At 43.4% G+C, this 22,890-nt stretch overlaps 1 protein-coding gene across 1 annotated transcript in view; it reads left to right on the forward strand.

Moving 5' to 3' along the window:
- Positions 1-22,890, forward strand: part of LOC147668723 (uncharacterized) — a 141,372-nt gene that overhangs the window by 46,471 nt on the left and 72,011 nt on the right. Inside the window, exon 2 of the mRNA XM_086948474.1 lies at positions 14,502-14,568. The gene's annotated coding sequence lies outside the window, so the exon portion shown is untranslated. The remainder of the gene's footprint in view (positions 1-14,501; positions 14,569-22,890) is intronic.

The following is a 22,890-nucleotide window of genomic DNA, read 5'->3' on the forward strand; positions in this document are numbered from 1 at the left end:
GGCTGAAGAGACAAGCTCCACTTCTTCACTCGAAAGCACCCAACATCGCCTGGTTCCTTCCTGGTACCTTCCTGGTCATTGGCTAGTGACCCAGACTGTGTCCCCTCTGCTTTCAGGTTCACCCTTGTATCCACCCGGACACTTTTCCTCTGGTCGCCTGCAGCACTTCTTTACAGGTCTCCATAGAAAACAGCGACGAAACCCGACACGAAAAGGCACCTATGCACCCGGCTTTCCTGGGTGAGGTAACACAAGTACTCTGGTGCTCCCGTGGGTTTTGACTCCCGAAGTGTCCTAGTTTAAAAGGGTTCCATCCAAGTCCATCCGTAAGTGTCCTTAAATTGTATATTTGTAACTTCTTTGTTTCCCATAGAAAGTCATTGGTAGCCCACGGCTGTGTTTAGACTGCACGCGCCTCCCGTGGGCCTCCTACTTCCTAACCTTTGGTTATTTAGAGTAGCCCCAGGGATTCCACAGGTCCCAGGCCTGCTTTATAATCCTCACCTGTTTCATATACCACTATTTTAGTATATGGTTTGTGAGGCCCCTAGGGCATAACTGTATTGGTGCAACTTATCGTATGCTAATTGAACTTCTTGTAATGTATTTTGACCTCTGACCTCATAAAGAGTGCAGAGGGGTTGTGTTTAGAAAAAATACATATATATTTGATATATACCTTGTGTGGTGTACTTTCATTTGGTACTCAAGAGATTATAACTCGCCTACAGAAGTCTTAGCCTGATGACTGCTGGCCCATGCTACCACTAGGATAGCTTTCTATAAGGTTAACTTTACAACCACATCAATAAGGGTTTATTCGACTGGTGTAAGGTGCCCACTAGAACTAGTGGATAAGTAGTGTATGCAGAAAACTGCGGATACATCCCCTGTGTAGGCACTCCGGGGGTGATCAATAATATGATTCAACACATGTATCAGGATTAGATACTTTTAATCCACATTTGGTTTCAATTATCTTATTTTTTCATTTGTGATATTAATGGCATATCAACAAACAGCGTAGCTCCAAGAGTATAATTCAATGAACATGATCCCCAATGCATTTCGGGCAGGGGCGCCCTTGATCACGAGGCGCTGCGGGAGGAGACAAAAGGGAACGATAAGCGCTAGTTTTTAGGTCTGGGGGGATTAGGCTTACAAGTGCTATGTGTGTAGCGGTGTGGTCGAAGGTCGGTAAGTGCAGGGTTTAAAAATGTGAGGGTAGAGGGAGTGCGAGATAAATTACCGCGTGTGATCTACAAAGTATAACACTATGGTGCAATAAGACTTACTTCAAAGTGATGGGTGGCGTGGGACGCCGTCCATGCTCGGGTGAAGAAACGCTGTGGAGCGTGAGTAGGATAGAACGGTAATTGAAGCACGGCTAGATAGAAAGAAGGGACTAAAACCCAAAGGCAACTGAGGCGGCCATCTTGGAGTGGGGTATAGTTACGCGCATATGGTGCAAAGGTGAAATAAAGTAGAATGTGCGAGGTAATGCGGGGCACATGGAGTAAACAGATACCATAAAATCATCGATTACAGTTAGATCATCAGGACAATACTAGAGATAACAGCTGTACTCAATACGGTCATTAAGACCATGTGGCTTCAGAGTCTGTAATCGGTAAATCCATTCAAGTTCTCTTTTTAATAAGAGTTTGTGGTTATCAATGCCTTCGCGTTTGGTTAGGACTTCCAGAACAATGTATTTCAATTGGGCGATAGAATGACGTGATTCAGCAAAGTGTGTGGCGACATTTGATTTCTCAACTTTTAATCTAATGTTGGATTTGTGTTCGTTAAGGCGGGTTTTGATTTTTCGTTCCGTTTTGCCAACATATAACTTCCCGCAGGGACATTTTAGTGCGTAAATCAAATTCATAGAATCACAGGTAGCGTCCACTTGCAGTTTGATATTGTGGCCTTTCATGGGATGTTGGATGCTATTCCCTTTAATGACACAATTGCAGTGGTTGCAATTATGGCAAGGTTGGGTGCCGCGGTGTTTGGAGGTGGTTTTCGTTGGTTTAGAGAGGATCTCTCTAATATTCCTGCTTCTTGTGTGCGCAAATAAAGGAGGTTTCTCAAAGATGCCCCGAAAATCAGGTTCAATTTGTAAGATGGGCCAATGTTTCCATATGATCTTCTTGTATGCTGGGCTAGCAGTTGAGAATTTGGAAACTAGAACCATACGCTGTTCTGTGTCCTTCTTAGATTGCTGTAAACTGTCTTTTCTGGAGATTCTGTTGACTCGGGCTTCTGCTTCTATGAGAGTTGGTTCTGGATATCCTCTGTTGCGAAACCGTTCATGCATTTCTTTGATGCGCATAGTATATATGAGTTCATCAGAGACTATGCGTTTGACACGCAGCATTTGCGAAAATGGTAGGTGTTTTTTCAGGGACCCTTGGTGGAAGCTCGAAAAATGCAAGGTGTTATTGCGTTCTGTGCTTTTTCTATGAAGATCAGTGGTTAACCCTTCAGGGGTATTTTTGATGAGTACATCCAAAAAGGAGATCTCCGTGTCACTAACTTGCCATGTTAGGTTTATTCGTGAGTACTTAGTGTTGACTTCTGTCAGTAGTTGATTTAACGAGTCTTTGGTGTCTGACCACATGATGAACAGGTCATCGATGTATCTGACATACATTTTGGCATGATTTTTAAAGATGGGGTTAGTGTATACATATTGTTTTTCGAAGTTTTCCATGTATACATTCGCATACGTTGGGGCAGCGCAGTTTCCCATCGCCATTCCGGATAGCTGTAAGAACCATTGACTGTCGAGTTCAAAATAACTGTGGTACAAAATGAAAATCATAAGTTCCATCAAAAAGGCCTGCATGGATGTGTTCATGTTGCTGTTAAGTAGGACCTGTTCGATGGCTTCAATTCCACCTAGATGAGGTATCGAGGTATAGAGCGAGCTGACATCTGCGGTGCAGAAGATCAATGGTTGTGTGTTGTGGGTTGCAATCTCAGATAGTTTCACTAAGAATTGAGTGGTGTCTTTTATGTAGCTTAATGATTTGACAATGAGAGGTTGAAGGTATCTATCAAGAAATTTGCCTGTGGTCTCATGAATTGATCCTCTAGTTGAAACAATAGGTCTACAAGGAGGGTCCATTAGGTTCTTATGTATCTTTGGACACATGTGGATGGTAGGGCTTCTAGGGTGCTCGATTAGTAAATAGTTTTTGGTGCGGTCTTCAATTGTACCTGCTTGGTGAGCTTTACTGACAATGTCTTTAAGGATGTTCTGGAACTCTGAGGTTGGATTTTTATCCAATGCCGTATAGGTCATAGTGTCCAGTATGTGTTCCTGTAATTTTTCCATGTACATGCTCGTGTTCAAAATCACCAAAGCGCCTCCCTTGTCAGCTTTAACACATTTTATATGTGGATTATTGGCCAAAGATTGTAGTGTGTCTCGGTCCTTGTTAGTTAGATTGGAAGTTTTTCTAGATGTTTTGAAATTGATTTTCTGTAGGTCGTTACGTACTAAGGTTTCAAAAAGGTCAATGCACTTGTGACTGCAGGGTGCTTGATAAGAGCTCGGTGGTCGTAGACCTTTAAGTTCATCCTCTTTAATGTTTGTTGTGGTCGGTAATACATTGTCAAAGAAATGACGAAGTCTTAGCTTTCTCATGAACTTGAAGGTACTTACTTCAAGCTCAAGCAGGTTAGTGGTGGTGGTGGGAATGAAAGATGTACCTCGTTCCAATAAGTTCATCTGGTGGGTTGAAATATTAGTATTAGAGATATTGATTACGAGACAGTCTTTTTTGGTTTGGGGTCCTTTTTGGCTACTGTGCTCCGGGTATTGGGTGGGCTCTTTTCTCTGTTTTTTCGTCTTGCTCCGCCTGATTCGTCGAGTTCTTCCGGGCTTAACTCTAAAAAATGACCAGTTGAAGTTTGTTCTTGGTTCGTGGTTGAAGTACTGGCTTGTTCAGCGTTTGATGTTCGTCTAGCTTCAGCGGTGGGTTTTCTTGGTGGGCGACTGGTGGTGTCTGAGTCTGAAGATGAGGTGTCAGTTTGAGTTTTGAAAGGTCGGTTACGTCGCCTTTGGGCGTAGACTTCGGCCCAAGAATAAACCTCATCAAGCTTGTAGTCAAGCGTGTCCCGGCGGAACTTTCTTACTTTTCTTTCGTTGATTTCCTTTTGGTATTTATCTAAGATGTTTTTGATGTCATCTAGGCTAGACGTGAGTTCCTCAGATGTAAGGAGATTTTTCAATTCGTTATCAATTTCTTTGATTTTGATTTCAAGGTCTTTTAGTATGCCAGCCAGTTCTTCCACTATTAGTAATATTAGGTCAAGGCTACATTTGTTCAGTATTCCGTTCCATTTATCTAAAAAGGATTTGGAATTTTTGCAGAGTGACGGTTTGAGAGCTATTCGTAATCCGCGTGGGATTCTGAGTGCCCGGTGGTATCGAAGTAGAGTGCTCGCGTGGAGTTTTTGGTTTATGTGGCGTTTGGATAGATATAGTAGCTGTTTAATGCATTGCTCCTTGTTGCGACTGGTGGGGGTGGTGCTGATGTCCTCCTCAATCAGCGAGTAGATGCGTTGTGTTTCTGATTCATCGTAAGCTAAAGTATGGGCTCTGGCTTCCGTACTTTTGCTGATCTCGTCGAATTGCATGTTTCAAGAGCATGCAGTCCACCAAGGGCGGAAAAAGGGTAGACAAAACAATGTGTGGTAGGTGGTGCACAGCTGTAGTTAGGTTATGAAGTTTACGGCAGGTAAACAAACTTCTGGGTGCACTGCAGGGTGGTGCTATCCGTCAAAGCACCAGTAAATTGTAGATAAGTAGTGTATGCAGAAAACTGCGGATACATCCCCTGTGTAGGCACTCCGGGGGTGATCAATAATATGATTCAACACATGTATCAGGATTAGATACTTTTAATCCACATTTGGTTTCAATTATCTTATTTTTTCATTTGTGATATTAATGGCATATCAACAAACAGCGTAGCTCCAAGAGTATAATTCAATGAACATGATCCCCAATGCATTTCGGGCAGGGGTGCCCTTGATCACGAGGCGCTGCGGGAGGAGACAAAAGGGAACGATAAGCGCTAGTTTTTAGGTCTGGGGGGATTAGGCTTACAAGTGCTATGTCTGTAGAGGTGTGGTCGAAGGTCGGTAAGTGCACGGTTTAAAAATGTGAGGGTAGAGGGAGTGCGAGATAAATTACCGCGTGTGATCTACAAAGTATAACACTATGGTGCAACAAGACTTACTTCAAAGTGACGGGTGGCGTGGGACGCCGTCCATGCTCGGGTGAAGAAACGCTGTGGAGCGTGAGTAGGATAGAACGGTAATTGAAGCACGGCTAGATAGAAAGAAGGGACTAAAACCCAAAGGCAACTGAGGCGGCCATCTTGGAGTGGGGTATAGTTACGCGCTTATGGTGCAAAGGTGAAATAAAGTAGAATGTGCGAGGTAATGCGGGGCACATGGAGTAAACAGATACCATAAAATCATCGATTACAGTTAGATCATCAGGACAATACTAGAGATAACAGCTGTACTCAATACGGTCATTAAGACCATGTGGCTTCAGAGTCTGTAATCGGTAAATCCATTCAAGTTCTCTTTTTAATAAGAGTTTGTGGTTATCAATGCCTTCGCGTTTGGTTAGGACTTCCAGAACAATGTATTTCAATTGGGCGATAGAATGACGTGATTCAGCAAAGTGTGTGGCGACATTTGATTTCTCAACTTTTAATCTAATGTTGGACTTGTGTTCGTTAAGGCGGGTTTTGATTTTTCGTTCCGTTTTGCCAACATATAACTTCCCGCAGGGACATTTTAGTGCGTAAATCAAATTCATAGAATCACAGGTAGCGTCCACTTGCAGTTTGATATTGTGGCCTTTCATGGGATGTTGGATGCTATTCCCTTTAATGACACAATTGCAGTGGTTGCAATTATGGCAAGGTTGGGTGCCGCGGTGTTTGGAGGTGGTTTTCGTTGGTTTAGAGAGGATCTCTCTAATATTCCTGCTTCTTGTGTGCGCAAATAAAGGAGGTTTCTCAAAGATGCCCCGAAAATCAGGTTCAATTTGTAAGATGGGCCAATGTTTCCATATGATCTTCTTGTATGCTGGGCTAGCAGTTGAGAATTTGGAAACTAGAACCATACGCTGTTCTGTGTCCTTCTTAGATTGCTGTAAACTGTCTTTTCTGGAGATTCTGTTGACTCGGGCTTCTGCTTCTATGAGAGTTGGTTCTGGATATCCTCTGTTGCGAAACCGTTCATGCATTTCTTTGATGCGCATAGTATATATGAGTTCATCAGAGGCTATGCGTTTGACACGCAGCATTTGCGAAAATGGTAGGTGTTTTTTCAGGGACCCTTGGTGGAAGCTCGAAAAATGCAAGGTGTTATTGCCATAATTGCAACCACTGCAATTGTGTCATTAAAGGGAATAGCATCCAACATCCCATGAAAGGCCACAATATCAAACTGCAAGTGGACGCTACCTGTGATTCTATGAATTTGATTTACGCACTAAAATGTCCCTGCGGGAAGTTATATGTTGGCAAAACGGAACGAAAAATCAAAACCCGCCTTAACGAACACAAGTCCAACATTAGATTAAAAGTTGAGAAATCAAATGTCGCCACACACTTTGCTGAATCACGTCATTCTATCGCCCAATTGAAATACATTGTTCTGGAAGTCCTAACCAAACGCGAAGGCATTGATAACCACAAACTCTTATTAAAAAGAGAACTTGAATGGATTTACCGATTACAGACTCTGAAGCCACATGGTCTTAATGACCGTATTGAGTACAGCTGTTATCTCTAGTATTGTCCTGATGATCTAACTGTAATCGATGATTTTATGGTATCTGTTTACTCCATGTGCCCCGCATTACCTCGCACATTCTACTTTATTTCACCTTTGCACCATAAGCGCGTAACTATACCCCACTCCAAGATGGCCGCCTCAGTTGCCTTTGGGTTTTAGTCCCTTCTTTCTATCTAGCCGTGCTTCAATTACCGTTCTATCCTACTCACGCTCCACAGCGTTTCTTCACCCGAGCATGGACGGCGTCCCACGCCACCCGTCACTTTGAAGTAAGTCTTGTTGCACCATAGTGTTATACTTTGTAGATCACACGCGGTAATTTATCTCGCACTCCCTCTACCCTCACATTTTTAAACCGTGCACTTACCGACCTTCGACCACACCTCTACACACATAGCACTTGTAAGCCTAATCCCCCCAGACTTAAAAACTAGCGCTTATCGTTCCCTTTTGTCTCCTCCCGCAGCGCCTCGTGATCAAGGGCACCCCTGCCCGAAATGCATTGGGGATCATGTTCATTGAATTATACTCTTGGAGCTACGCTGTTTGTTGATATGCCATTAATATCACAAATGAAAAAATAAGATAATTGAAACCAAATGTGGATTAAAAGTATCTAATCCTGATACATGTGTTGAATCATATTATTGATCACCCCCGGAGTGCCTACACAGGGGATGTATCCGCAGTTTTCTGCATACACTACTTATCTACAATTTACTGGTGCTTTGACGGATAGCACCACCCTGCAGTGCACCCAGAACTTTGTTTACCTGCCGTAAACTTCATAACCTTACTACAGCTGTGCACCACCTACCACACATTGTTTTGTCTACTCTTTTTCCGCCCTTGGTGGACTGCACGCTCTTGAAACATGCAATTCGACGAGATCATCAAAAGTACGGAAGCCAGAGCCCATACTTTAGCTTATGATGAATCAGAAACACAACGCATCTACTCGCTGATTGAGGAGGACATCAGCACCACCCCCACCAGTCGCAACAAGGAGCAATGCATTAAACAGCTACTATATCTATCCAAACGCCACATAAACCAAAAACTCCACATGAGCACTCTACTTCGATACCACCGGGCACTCAGAATCCCACGCGGATTACGAATAGCTCTCAAACCGTCACTCTGCAAAAATTCCAAATCCTTTTTAGATAAATGGAACGGAATACTGAACAAATGTAGCCTTGACCTAATATTACTAATAGTGGAAGAACTGGCTGGCACACTAAAAGACCTTGAAATCGAAATCAAAGAAATTGATAACGAATTGAAAAATCTCCTTACATCTGAGGAACTCACGTCTAGCCTAGATGACATCAAAAACATCTTAGATAAATACCAAAAGGAAATCAACGAAAGAAAAGTAAGAAAGTTCCGCCGGGACACGCTTGACTACAAGCTTGATGAGGTTTATTCTTGGGCCGAAGTCTACGCCCAAAGGCGACGTAACCGACCTTTCAAAACTCAAACTGACACCTCATCTTCAGACTCAGACACCACCAGTCGCCCACCAAGAAAACCCACCGCTGAAGCTAGACGAACATCAAACGCTGAACAAGCCAGTACTTCAACCACGAACCAAGAACAAACTTCAACTGGTCATTTTTTAGAGTTAAGCCCGGAAGAACTCGACGAATCAGGCGGAGCAAGACGAAAAAACAGAGAAAAGAGCCCACCCAATACCCGGAGCACAGTAGCCAAAAAGGACCCCAAACCAAAAAAGACTGTCTCGTAATCAATATCTCTAATACTAATATTTCAACCCACCAGATGAACTTATTGGAACGAGGTACATCTTTCATTCCCACCACCACCACTAACCTGCTTGAGCTTGAAGTAAGTACCTTCAAGTTCATGAGAAAGCTAAGACTTCGTCATTTCTTTGACAATGTATTACCGACCACGACAAACATTAAAGAGGATGAACTTAAAGGTCTACGACCACCGAGCTCTTATCAAGTACCCTGCAGTCACAAGTGCATTGACCTTTTTGAAACCTTAGTACGTAACGACCTACAGAAAATCAATTTCAAAACATCTAGAAAAACTTCCAATCTAACTAACAAGGACCGAGACACACTACAATCTTTGGCCAATAATCCACATATAAAATGTGTTAAAGCTGACAAGGGAGGCGCTTTGGTGATTTTGAACACGAGCATGTACATGGAAAAATTACAGGAACACATACTGGACACTATGACCTATACGGCATTGGATAAAAATCCAACCTCAGAGTTCCAGAACATCCTTAAAGACATTGTCAGTAAAGCTCACCAAGCAGGTACAATTGAAGACCGCACCAAAAACTATTTACTAATCGAGCACCCTAGAAGCCCTACCATCCACATGTGTCCAAAGATACATAAGAACCTAATGGACCCTCCTTGTAGACCTATCGTTTCAACTAGAGGATCAATTCATGAGACCACAGGCAAATTTCTTGATAGATACCTTCAACCTCTCATTGTCAAATCATTAAGCTACATAAAAGACACCACTCAATTCTTAGTGAAACTATCTGAGATTGCAACCCACAACACACAACCATTGATCTTCTGCACCGCAGATGTCAGTTCGCTCTATACCTCGATACCTCATCTAGGTGGAATTGAAGCCATCGAACAGGTCCTACTTAACAGCAACATCAACACATCCATGCAGGCCTTTTTGATGGAACTTATGATTTTCATTTTGTACCACAGTTATTTTGAACTCGACAGTCAATGGTTCTTACAGCTATCCGGAATGGCGATGGGAAACTGCGCTGCCCCAACGTATGCGAATGTATACATGGAAAACTTCGAAAAACAATATGTATACACTAACCCCATCTTTAAAAATCATGCCAAAATGTATGTCAGATACATCGATGACCTGTTCATCATGAGGTCAGACACCAAAGACTTGTTAAATCAACTACTGACAGAAGTCAACACTAAGGACTCACGAATAAACCTAACATGGCAAGTTAGTGACACTGAGATCTCCTTCTTGGATGTACTCATCAAAAATACCCCTGAAGGGTTAACCACTGATCTTCATAGAAAAAGCACAGACCGCAATAACACCTTGCATTTTTCGAGCTTCCACCAAGGGTCCCTGAAAAAACACCTACCATTTTCGCAAATGCTGCGTGTCAAACGCATAGTCTCTGATGAACTCATATATACTATGCGCATCAAAGAAATGCATGAACGGTTTCGCAACAGAGGATATCCAGAACCAACTCTCATAGAAGCAGAAGCCCGAGTCAACAGAATCTCCAGAAAAGACAGTTTACAGCAATCTAAGAAGGACACAGAACAGCGTATGGTTCTAGTTTCCAAATTCTTAACTGCTAGCCCAGCATACAAGAAGATCATATGGAAACATTGGCCCATCTTACAAATTGAACCTGATTTTCGGGGCATCTTTGAGAAACCTCCTTTATTTGCGCACACAAGAAGCAGGAATATTAGAGAGATCCTCTCTAAACCAACGAAAACCACCTCCAAACACCGCGGCACCCAACCTTGCCATAATTGCAACCACTGCAATTGTGTCATTAAAGGGAATAGCATCCAACATCCCATGAAAGGCCACAATATCAAACTGCAAGTGGACGCTACCCGTGATTCTATGAATTTGATTTACGCACTAAAATGTCCCTGCGGGAAGTTATATGTTGGCAAAACGGAACGAAAAATCAAAACCCGCCTTAACGAACACAAATCCAACATTAGATTAAAAGTTGAGAAATCAAATGTCGCCACACACTTTGCTGAATCACGTCATTCTATCGCCCAATTGAAATACATTGTTCTGGAAGTCCTAACCAAACGCGAAGGCATTGATAACCACAAACTCTTATTAAAAAGAGAACTTGAATGGATTTACCGATTACAGACTCTGAAGCCACATGGTCTTAATGACCGTATTGAGTACAGCTGTTATCTCTAGTATTGTCCTGATGATCTAACTGTAATCGATGATTTTATGGTATCTGTTTACTCCATGTGCCCCGCATTAGCTCGCACATTCTACTTTATTTCACCTTTGCACCATAAGCGCGTAACTATACCCCACTCCAAGATGGCCGCCTCAGTTGCCTTTGGGTTTTAGTCCCTTCTTTCTATCTAGCCGTGCTTCAATTACCGTTCTATCCTACTCACGCTCCACAGCGTTTCTTCACCCGAGCATGGACGGCGTCCCACGCCACCCGTCACTTTGAAGTAAGTCTTGTTGCACCATAGTGTTATACTTTGTAGATCACACGCGGTAATTTATCTAGCACTCCCTCTACCCTCACATTTTTAAACCGTGCACTTACCGACCTTCGACCACACCTCTACACACATAGCACTTGTAAGCCTAATCCCCCCAGACCTAAAAACTAGCGCTTATCGTTCCCTTTTGTCTCCTCCCGCAGCGCCTCGTGATCAAGGGCACCCCTGCCCGAAATGCATTGGGGATCATGTTCATTGAATTATAGTCTTGGAGCTACGCTGTTTGTTGATATGCCATTAATATCACAAATGAAAAAATAAGATAATTGAAACCAAATGTGGATTAAAAGTATCTAATCCTGATACATGTGTTGAATCATATTATTGATCACCCCCGGAGTGCCTACACAGGGGATGTATCCGCAGTTTTCTGCATACACTACTTATCTACAATTTACTGGTGCTTTGACGGATAGCACCACCCTGCAGTGCACCCAGAACTTTGTTTACCTGCCGTAAACTTCATAACCTAACTACAGCTGTGCACCACCTACCACACATTGTTTTGTCCACTAGAACTAGTGGACATCATATGCCAGGCTAACTTCTCACAAGACGGAACTTGCAAATGTTTTTGCGTTCTGTTCATTTCCTGGGATTTACTCTGCGTGCAACCGACAAGGCCAAACAATAATGCCCCATGTTATTCTTTCTGGCCAGACATTAGCACCTAGATATAACACAATAATGCAGCTGTTGTTTATGTGCACACATGTCCTATTATATAGATGAATACATGAGCTAAAAACAGACAAATGGAAGGAGAGTTATGATAGAATAGCACTGCGTGCGCTGAAATGTAAACCGTCCATCTGTGCATGCTTAGGTATGGAGTCTGCCGGTAATCCCGAGATCATTCATATGTTCATTTAGCCTTAGAAGAAGGGGATTGTGTGTAAGATTACTCTGTCCTATAACATGACAGCGCTTCTGATTGTATATCAATCATTAAGCATGCCAACAATGTTTTATTATGCGTCTCATTTCTAATTGAGTCACGTATACTTCATTTCAGAGCACAATAGTTTGAATAAATATTCTTAACCTTCTTTGTGTCTTCTGGTAATCTTATTGTTGACAATCACAAGTGAGCGAGCGAAAGGGTGTTTCCTGTTACCGCGAGCCCTGAGATGGTCTAGAGCAGGGGTCTCCAAACCGGCCCTGGAGGGCCGGATCCATGCCAGATTTTTGAAATTACTACATGCATCTCAATGGGGATAACCCAAAAATCTGGAATGGATCCGGCCCTCCAGGACCGGTTTGGAGACCCCTGGTCTGGAGCGTTGTGATCTGGGGGTGAAATTCACTTGTTTCTCTGGTAAGGTTCGGAGGGCAAGTGGGTCATTCTGGCTAGTCAGACTCTGCCTTATAGATACTGAGGTGGTTTGGTGACTCAGTCTCTACATGCTGATGCTTTCTGGTTCCAAGCATAGTTTTATTCCAGACCAGATTCCCTGCATCAATCCTATATTATTTTAACACGATTGTCAATAAAAATGTTCGCATTTCACATTCTTCTCTGAGTATGCTAAATAAACTATTTGCATGGAATAGATTCATTGTCCTTGTCATTTGTGCTTTTCTTCCACCATTGTTGTTTCCTTAGTTGGGAATCAGTGACATCTCTCAAATTGGAAGCTCTGGAGGCGCATCTACATGAATATTTATCTTTTATTGCTGCCACCAGTGTATCCTGTTATGAAGTTCAATGTACCCCAAAATAGACCTAGGTAGCTGCACGACCTTTTACCTACATTTGTCTTACCATTGTTCCACATAACGGGTCTGACGCTGACCCTTTACCTAGTTAGGCGCTGCATAAATGTCGTGTGGTTTTCCATGAAAACTAGCCTCATTTATTATGCATGAGGATTCTCAGTATCACAGCAGGATTACCATCTTCTGCATATTAACTCTGTATAAGGGTCACTCCTATTATCATACTTGGCCGACATGGCCATAGTACCATGACACATCTAGGTAGAACCCCTGAGGGTACCTTTCGGGTACACACGCACCATATCTTTGCTAGGCAGCCATAGGAGAACAAACTTCCATGCTGACAGGAGACGCTGAAGTCCCTGCCCGCAGACACTCCAGCACGGAGTGGTCTGACATCCCTCAAGGGGTGTCCAATTCCAGATCAAGACGGGGTCCTTCACTCTCTCACATTAGGTAATGGGGTTGGCTCTTTCTTAGGGGGATTCCTGGCTATATACCTACATACATGCTAGGTACACTTCGGTACATCTAGTTAGGGTTGCATCGTAGGAGTACGCATTATTATTGTCATGTATCTATATGGCTGCATATATTCATTGTTTTAGCACTATGGTAACATTTGACTCTCTATTTACTTAATTGGTGCTTATAATATATACATCTGTTACTGTCCAATGGTTGTTGCAGCGCACGCATTTTATACTAGCATGACGCTGGTTCAATAAATGCTTATTGAAAACGTCCCCATATTTTATTATATATATCTCTCTGAGAGCAAGTGATCACGAGTGAGCGAATAGTACTGTACTATTGCCACGATCCCTGAGGGATCAGGGTTGTCATGTTCAATAGTTGCCAGAAACTGTTTACTCCTTGGTAAGAGGGGCTCATAGTGGCACTGTGAGCTAGCTGGTCTGCAGAATAACATATCCTCGGCGATCTAGAATCAGTCTGGGCACCAATACCTTAGTTTCTGTTGCCTAAACGCGCAGATCCTTTATAGTGGTTATTTTGGCTAAAAGGAGGTTACGCTTCACATTAGCTGACCGAGGCAAAATTAAATCAGTAGGTTCCCACCGATCCCCCAGCCTATGAATGTAGCTGAAAGTATGCAGCGTCGGAGCTAGTGGAATTGCATACTGAATGTCACTCACACAAAGAGATAAGATGCCTTGACAAACATCGTACATTCTGAGAGGGAGGCGAGTCAGAAAATTAAGGGTAGTGTCATGTTTGTGTGGGTTTCTCGTGGATGTTACAACGGTTTACCTCATTTCATTTACTCGTTCTGTGGTTGGGTTATTTTATGCACCTGTATTCTCGAGTGACAAGCGTGGTTTAATTTTGATTCCCGCTGCCTGAAAAAAGTGTTTCCCATTGTATTATTTGGATCACGCAGGACGCTTGTAGGGGACGTATGGCTTTAAGTGTAAGCCATATATGCACCCATTGGTGTACATATATATTTTGTTTATAAAATGACGAGCATGTCTATAAATATCATGGTTTTAATAATTTTTAATGCAGCTTTGTGTCGAACAACGCGCATGCCCAACAATTACACCCCATTATTATACCTTGGGCCTGTGTAACCACGCTATTTGTTTGCACTATGTGCGCCATTCTGTTGCATTAATTGCGATTTACTCTTGGATTTTACAGCAAGAAACCAGAGGGAAAAAGTCATCAACCTCGTCAGTGCTCATTTGCGGCTCCCTGCATGATTGAGGTAATATTTTGTTCTTTTTAACTTTTAGTGCGATGCATACAGAGGGCATTTGACTGGGAAAAAAATGTGCCCAGCAGAACGAACAACATTGCAAACATTTATTTTCGATAGTTAGCTTTCTTTAAATGTTGCCAATCTGTTCTCACCTTGCAATCAGATTTAGTTTTCTTTTTGCTCATGGGCGCTGTCACAGTAACATTGACACTAAGACACTAACGTTAACACTGTCACAGTAACATCAATTAGGAGGCCAAATATGGCTAACAGACATTCAAATTCACAATGCCAATAGCTCAAATTTTGGCCATTGCTGAGACCTTTTTAATCCATACAACCACTGAATCACGCACTCAGACATCTATGTACAGACTCACACACCCCCCATGCACCCACCCACACAGACACTTAGGGACTCATACAGATACTTAGACAACATATCAATAACCTATATAGACACTCATGTAGCTATTCAGCAACCCATGCAGTTGCTTACACACCAACAGAGAGACTAATAGAGACATATACACAGTTTAGTCACTAACCCATGCATTCAGTAAGACACGTTCAATCACTCACTTATACAGTCAGTCATGTACCTACTAAATAATATCTTTAGGCACTTGTAAATGTATTCATTCTTCAATACACCTTGCATAAATATAGAAAACATATTTAACCTTTACAGAAACACACATTCACTGGATGATGTCATGAGTGATGTCATTTGAGATGTCATGAGTGATGTCATCAGTGATGTCACTGACCATGTCATGAGTGATGTAATATGTGACATCATCAGCAGTGCATTGCGGGCTCCCGAGTTATAGTTAGCTCAACTAACTATAACAGGCGAGTTTCTCTGGTTTTATATGAGTCAAATGTTCAACTACCTATAACATCCCTGAAACCTATGGTTTTTTAGTTAATTTCTAAGGTTTTTTAAATGCTAATTCCTAACTTTAACTTGCCTGAAACCTATGTTTTTTTCCAGGGCATTTACATATATTTTATATATAATAAACTAAACTTTACTCAGCGCAAAGCACACCCTATGCGTAGCGATCTAGTAAAAACAAGCCCAGAATTAGACACCAAAAGTGGGTGGCTTTCCCCTAAAAAGGGTTTCTATAAGTGCAGCACATGTTGTGCTTGCAAATTCGGGGTGAATACTAAAACCTATTCCACTGCCTTTTCAGATGTCCCTGTACAACTTAAAGGACATTACACCTGCCGCACATTTTACAGTGTATCTGTGGATTTCGCTATGTAGGCAGCACTAAGCTGTAGGTATATGTGTGAATCCTGCAGCATTTACGTGCAACGGTTAATTCTAACCCCTCATATCCTGTCGCCAGACATATCAAGGTGGAACACGATAAAAACCTAAACGTTCTCCAATACTATGTCATAGACAGTGTACCTGTGAACAAACGGGGGCAATCGCGAGAAAAAACTGAGGCAATTAGAGACCAAATTTATGGTTGAGCTAGATACGAAGGCCCCTAGAGGATTGAACATCTGCGAAGATTTACATCATTATCTATAACGTGTAGTCTCCCATCTCCCCGTGTGAAAGTCCTGATTTAGTAGGGATGTTTCACTATGTCGGGTATACTTCAGTACATTTAAATATCAGAATGTTAGCTCCTGTACAGTGGCGCCTTCACAAGATCAGTTTCTTTCATTCATTTTTTTGTATATAGTCAATTGTATATCTAGATTCAATGATGAATTAACATGCAGCCTTCTCTCACAATTTTTACAACTTTATTCACTGCATTTTTTGTACTTTTATAGCGATTATTGCACATGTGTACAGTCTATTGAATTCTTCAGGTAGCCCTTTAAAGAGGATTTGAATAAAATCTTAATGCTCTCTAGATATTTAAACAATTTCTTAATCATCCAGAATTATAGATCGAGTATTTGTGCGGGTATTTATTTCAAGATATGTTTATAATGAAGCGAATGTTAAGGAAAATTTCCGAAAAACTATTACACCATGATTTCCCAGTTCATGCTTTATTTGGTCCATTGTGTCAAATGTCACTTAGCGTCTTGGTGCATTTGTGCATTGCTGAATTTATACTTTAGTCAATTAGAAATGTGATCCACAAGAAAAATGCTAAGATTACATAAATTTTTTTTAATCATGTCACTTTTGACCAGATAGACATGGATGGTTAAGGGTTATCAATTATATTTCCTTTCAATTATAATTATATTTCCTTTTCCAAATATTGAATTCGCAATAACTATGTATATATTAATGAAATGTAAGTCAATTTTATCTATTTGTCAAGGAGCAGTGCGCTTGTTCAGGCAATGTTTATATCATATAGTATTTCCTCTATGTTCATGCAGTCAGTAGGCGTTATGTCACATGGTCAAATAATTGCTTTATTTAAACGTCACTTACTTGCGACGCATTTATGTGATCAAGGCCATCTCGTTGGCCAAAACGTGTCATGTTCGAGATTTGCACTGTTGAAAAGGAAAAATAAAAACGCTATTGCGGCTGGCAGTATCGGCAAAAAACAAGTTGTCCGTCTCTCTTTCCGGTGCCTGGATGCACTTTGAGTGGTAATTGTTTATATATATATGTATTCTCAAAATAAAAACAAAGGTTGCCGGGACATTATAGTTAGGATGCGGATGTGGCCAAACGGGTAGAGAGGTCAACATGGAAGCTGAGGAAAAGGGTACAAGTCTCATCAAGCACAATCAACAACCTGTGATTCTGGGCAAATCATTTAATCCTTCTGTGCTTACGTGGGGTAATTAGCAGTGCATGGCGAGTATTCACCTCAAATACTAATTATGTGCAGAATAAGGAACACTCCTTGCCATATTTGCAGTAACTGGGAGTGTTGGCTTCACAGTGATTCGCAGAACATGAATCAGACGGCACAGAGTGGGGTGTCTTAGGCAATGAGCCCAGCCTAACTGGCCTCTGTATCGAACATGCAGACTCAAAGGCAGTTAAATTGAAACATGCCTTCAGTCCCGAGACCCCACAGCCTAATGCAATATATAATGTTGAATTCTCAACAAATGTAAGATTTAAAAAAATTCCTTCAGTTATTAATAATGATTTTGAACAATTTACACCTACACTGGGAATTCCTAATGGACAGAATTAGACACAATGGCGGGGCCTGAGACTGGCAAAGGATTGCATGCTTGGTGCAGTCCTAGAGGGACACCAGAGTGACCCTTTTGTGGAAGGAGAAATAAATGGCTATCCAGCGTCACTTCTAATCTGTGAAGGTGCTCCCCCATTCCACAATCTGACAAACGGAAGCTCTAAACCTACTCCTATTGGGAGAAGAAGTACCAGTTGTAGGCACTTTGACATACAACTAACTAATAAGCTGTCAGCAAATGTTCCTGTACAAATTTGGTTGATAATGAATGGCCACAAATGTATACTTAGTGTGACAAGTCCAGTGTTTTTGTACCTTCATTGTAAGATGAATTGTGTAATTTGCTGTACACTAGATGTTGCTGTCATTCGGACACAACATGAAGAATCTATATTACATTCACAAGAGTCAAGAGTTCATTTGTAACCAGTCTTTACAAGGGAGGATTCACTTCCCGCATTAAATTACACAGTAAAGTAAGAGGTCTGGAATTTTACAGGACTATAAACTGAATTGATTGACAGTGCAGAGCCAGTACAACCACATTGAAACTGAATGCAGTGTATCCACACACTCCTCAGTGCAAACATGGTGAAACCGACTGCAGTGTATCCACACACTCCTCAGTGCAACCACAGTGAAACTGACTGCAGTGTATCTACACACTCGTCAGTGGAACCACAGTGAAACCGACTGCAGTGTATCCAAAAACTCCTCAGTGGAACCACAGTGAAACCGTCTGCAGTATATCCACACACTCCTCAGTGCAACCATGGTGAAACCAAATACAGTGTATCCACGCACTTCTCAGTGCAACAACGGTGAAACCAAATGCAGTGTATCCACACACTCCTCAGTGCAACATCGGTGAAACTGACTGCAGGGTATCTACACACTCTTCAGTGCATCCATGGTGAAACCAACTGCAGTGTATCCACACAACCCTCAGTGCAACCACAGTGAAACCGACTGAACTATATCCACACACTCCTCAGTGCAACCAACTTGAAACCGACTGCAGTGTATCCATACACTCTTCAGTGTAACCAGAGTGAAACCGACTGCAGTGCATCCACGTATTACTCAGTGCAACCACGGGGAAACCAACCGCAGTCTATCTACTCACTCCTTAGTGCAACCACGGTGAAAGCGACTGCAGTATATCTACACACTCCTCAGTGCAACCTTGGTGAAACGGAATACAGTGTATCTACGCACCTCTCAGTGCAACCACGGTGAAACCGAATGCAGTGTATCCACACACTCCTCAGTGCAACCACAGTGAAACAGACTGCAGTGTATCCACACACTCCTCAGTGCAACCATGGTGAAACCAACTGCAGTGTATCCACACACTCCACAGTGCAACCACGGTGAAACTGACGACAGTATATCCACACACTCCTCAGTGCAACCAAGTTGAAACCGGCTGCAGTGTATCTATACACTCTTCAGTGCAACCACAGTGAAACAGACCGCAGTGTATCCGGACACTCCACAGTGCAACCACGGTGAAACTGACTGGTGTGTATCCACACACTCCTCAGTGCAACTACGGTAAAACTGACTGCAGTGTATCTGCATACAACTCAGTGCAACCATGGTGAAACCGCCGGCAGTGTATCCACACACTCCTCAGTGCAACCTTGGTGAAATCGACTGCAGTGTATCCACACACTCCTCAAGGCAACCACGCTGAAGCCGACTGCAGTGTATCCACACATTACTCAGTGCAACCAAGGTGAAACAAACCGCAGAGTATCCACACACTCCTCAGGGCAACGTCAGTGAAATCGACTGCAGTGGATCCACACACTCCTCAGTGCATCCATGGTGAAACCAACTGCAGTGTATCCACACACTCCTCAGTGCAACCATAGTGAAACCGACTGCAGAGTATCCACAGACTCCTCAGTGCAACCATAGTGAAACCGACTGCAGAGTATCCATACATTCGTCAGTGCAACCGCAGTGAAACCAACGGCAGTCTATCCACTAACTCCTCAGTGCAACCACGGTGAAACTGTCTGCAGTATATCCACACACTCCTCAGTGCAACCATGGTGAAACCGAATACACTGTATCCACGCACTTCTCAGTGCAACCACGGTGAAACCGAATGCAGTTTATCCACACACTCCTCAGTGCAACCTCAGTGAAACTGACTAAAGTGTTTGCGCACACTCTTCAGTGCATCCATAATGTAACCAACTGCAGTGTATCCACACACCCCTCAGTGCAACCACGGTGAAACCGACTGAAGTATATCCACACACTCCTCAGTGCAACCAACTTGAAACTGACTGCAGTGTATTCATACACTCTTCAGTGTAACCACAGTGAAACCAACGGCAGTGTATCCACACAATCCTCAGTGCAACCACAGTGAAACCGACTGCAGTATATCCACACACTCCTCAGTGCAACCTTGGTGAAACCGAATACAGTGTATCCAAATACTCCTCAGTGCAACCACAGTGAAACAGACTGCAGTGTATCCACACACTCCTCAGTGCAACCATGGTGAAACCAACTGCAGTGTATCCACACACTCCTCAGTTCAACCACGGTGAAACTGACTGCAGTGTATCCACAGACTCCTCAGTGCAACCACGGTGAAACCGACGACAGTATATCCACACACTCCTCAGTGCAACCAAGTTGAAACCAGCTGCAGTGTATCTATACACTCTTCAGTGCAACCACAGTGAAACCGACTGCAGTGTATCCGGACACTCCACAGTGCAACCACAGTGAAACCGACTGCTGTGTATCCACACACTCCTCAGTGCAACCACGGTAAAACTGACTGCAGTGTATCCGCACACTACTCAGTGCAACCACGGTGAAACCGACGGCAGTGTATCCACACACTTCTCAGGGCAACCACGCTGAAGCCGACTGCAAAATATCCACACACTACTTAGTGCAACCACGGGGAAACAGACCGCAGTCTATCCACACACTCCTCAGTGCAACCACAGTGAAACCGACTACAGTATATCCACACACTTCTCAGTGCAACCAAGGTGAAACGACTGCAGTGGTGTATCCACACACTCATCAGTGCAACCATGGGGAAACCGACTGCAGTGTATCCGGACACTCCTCAGTGCAACCACAGTGAAACTGACTGCTGTGTATCCACACACTCCTCAGTGCAACCACCGAGAAACCGACTGCAGTGTATTCACACACTCCTCTTTGCAACCACGGTGAAACCGGCTGCAGTTTATCCACACACTTATCAGTGCAATCACGGTGAAACTGATTACAGTGTATCCACACAATTCTCAGTGGAACCATTGTGAAACCGAATGCAATGTATCAACACACCTCAGTGCAACCACTGTGAAACCGACTGCAGTGTATCTACACACTCTTCAGTGCAATGACGATGAAACTGACTGTAGTGTATCCACACACTCCTCAGTGCAACCACAGTGAAACTGACCGCAGTGTATCCACACACTCCTCAGTGCAACCATGGTGAAACCAACCAGTGTATCCACACACTCCTCAGTGCAACCACAGTGAAACCGACGGCAGTGTATCCAAACACTCTTCAGTGCAACTACAGTGAAACCGACTGCAGTGTTGCCACACACTCCTCAGTGCAATCGCGGTGAAACCGACCTCAGTGTATCCACACACTCCTCAGTGCAACCACGTTGAAACTGACGGCAGTGTATCCATGTACTCTTCAGTGCAACCACGGTATAACCGACTGCATTGTATCCGCACACTCCTCAGTGTAATCACGGTGAAACCGACTGCAGTGTATCCAAACACTCCTCATTGCAACCACGTTGAAACCGACTGCAGTGTATCCACACACTCCTCAGTGCATCCAAGGTTAAACCGATCACAGTTTATCCACACACTCCTCAGTGTAATCACAGTGAAACCGACTGCAGTGTATCCACACACTCCTCAGTGCAACGACGTTAAAACCGACTGCAGTGTATCCACACACTCCTCAGTGCAACCACGTTGAAACCGACTGCAGTGTATCCACACATTCCTCAGTGCATCCAAGGTTAAACCGATCACAGTTTATCCACACACTCCTCAGTGCAACCATGGATAAAACTGACTGCTGAGTACTCACACACTCCTCAGTGCAACCACAGTGAAACAGACTGCAGTGTATCCACACACTCCTCAGTGCAACCATCGTGAAACCAACTGCAGTGTATCCACACACTCCTCAGTGCAACCACGGTGAAACTGACTGCAGTGTATCCACAGACTCCTCAGTGCAACCACGGTGAAACCGACGACAGTATATCCACCCACTCCTCAGTGCAACCAAGTTGAAACCGGCTGCAGTGTATCTATACACTCTTCAGTGCAACCACAGTGAAACCGACTGCAGTGTATCCGGACACTCCACAGTGCAACCACGGTGAAACTGACGGCAGTGTATCCACACATTCCTCAGGGCAACCACGCTGAAGCCGACTGCAAAATATCCACACACTACTCAGTGCAACCACGGGGAAACGGACCGCAGTCTATCCACACACTCCTCAGTGCAACCACAGTGAAACAGACTGCAGTGTATCCACACACTCCTCAGTGCAACCATGGTGAAACCAACTGCAGTGTATCCACACACTCCACAGTGCAACCACGGTGAAACTGACGACAGTATATCCACACACTCCTCAGTGCAACCAAGTTGAAACCGGCTGCAGTGTATCTATACACTCTTCAGTGCAACCACAGTGAAACAGACTGCAGTGTATCCGGACACTCCACAGTGCAACCACGGTGAAACTGACTGGTGTGTATCCACACACTCCTCAGTGCAACTACGGTAAAACTGACTGCAGTGTATCTGCATACAACTCAGTGCAACCATGGTGAAACCGCCGGCAGTGTATCCACACACTCCTCAGTGCAACCTTGGTGAAATCGACTGCAGTGTATCTATACACTCTTCAGTGCAACCACAGTGAAGCCGACAGCAGTGTATCCACACACTCCTCAGGGCAACCACGCTGAAGCCGACTGCAGTGTATCCACACATTACTCAGTGCAACCAAGATGAAACAAACCGCAGAGTATCCACACACTCCTCAGGGCAACCTCAGTGAAATGGACTGCAGTGGATCCACACACTCCTCAGTGCAACCATAGTGAAACCGACTGCAGAGTATCCATACATTCG

Source organism: Lissotriton vulgaris, unplaced genomic scaffold (genome assembly GCF_964263255.1).
Source record: "Lissotriton vulgaris unplaced genomic scaffold, aLisVul1.2 SCAFFOLD_494, whole genome shotgun sequence".
Lineage (NCBI taxonomy): Eukaryota > Metazoa > Chordata > Amphibia > Caudata > Salamandridae > Lissotriton > Lissotriton vulgaris.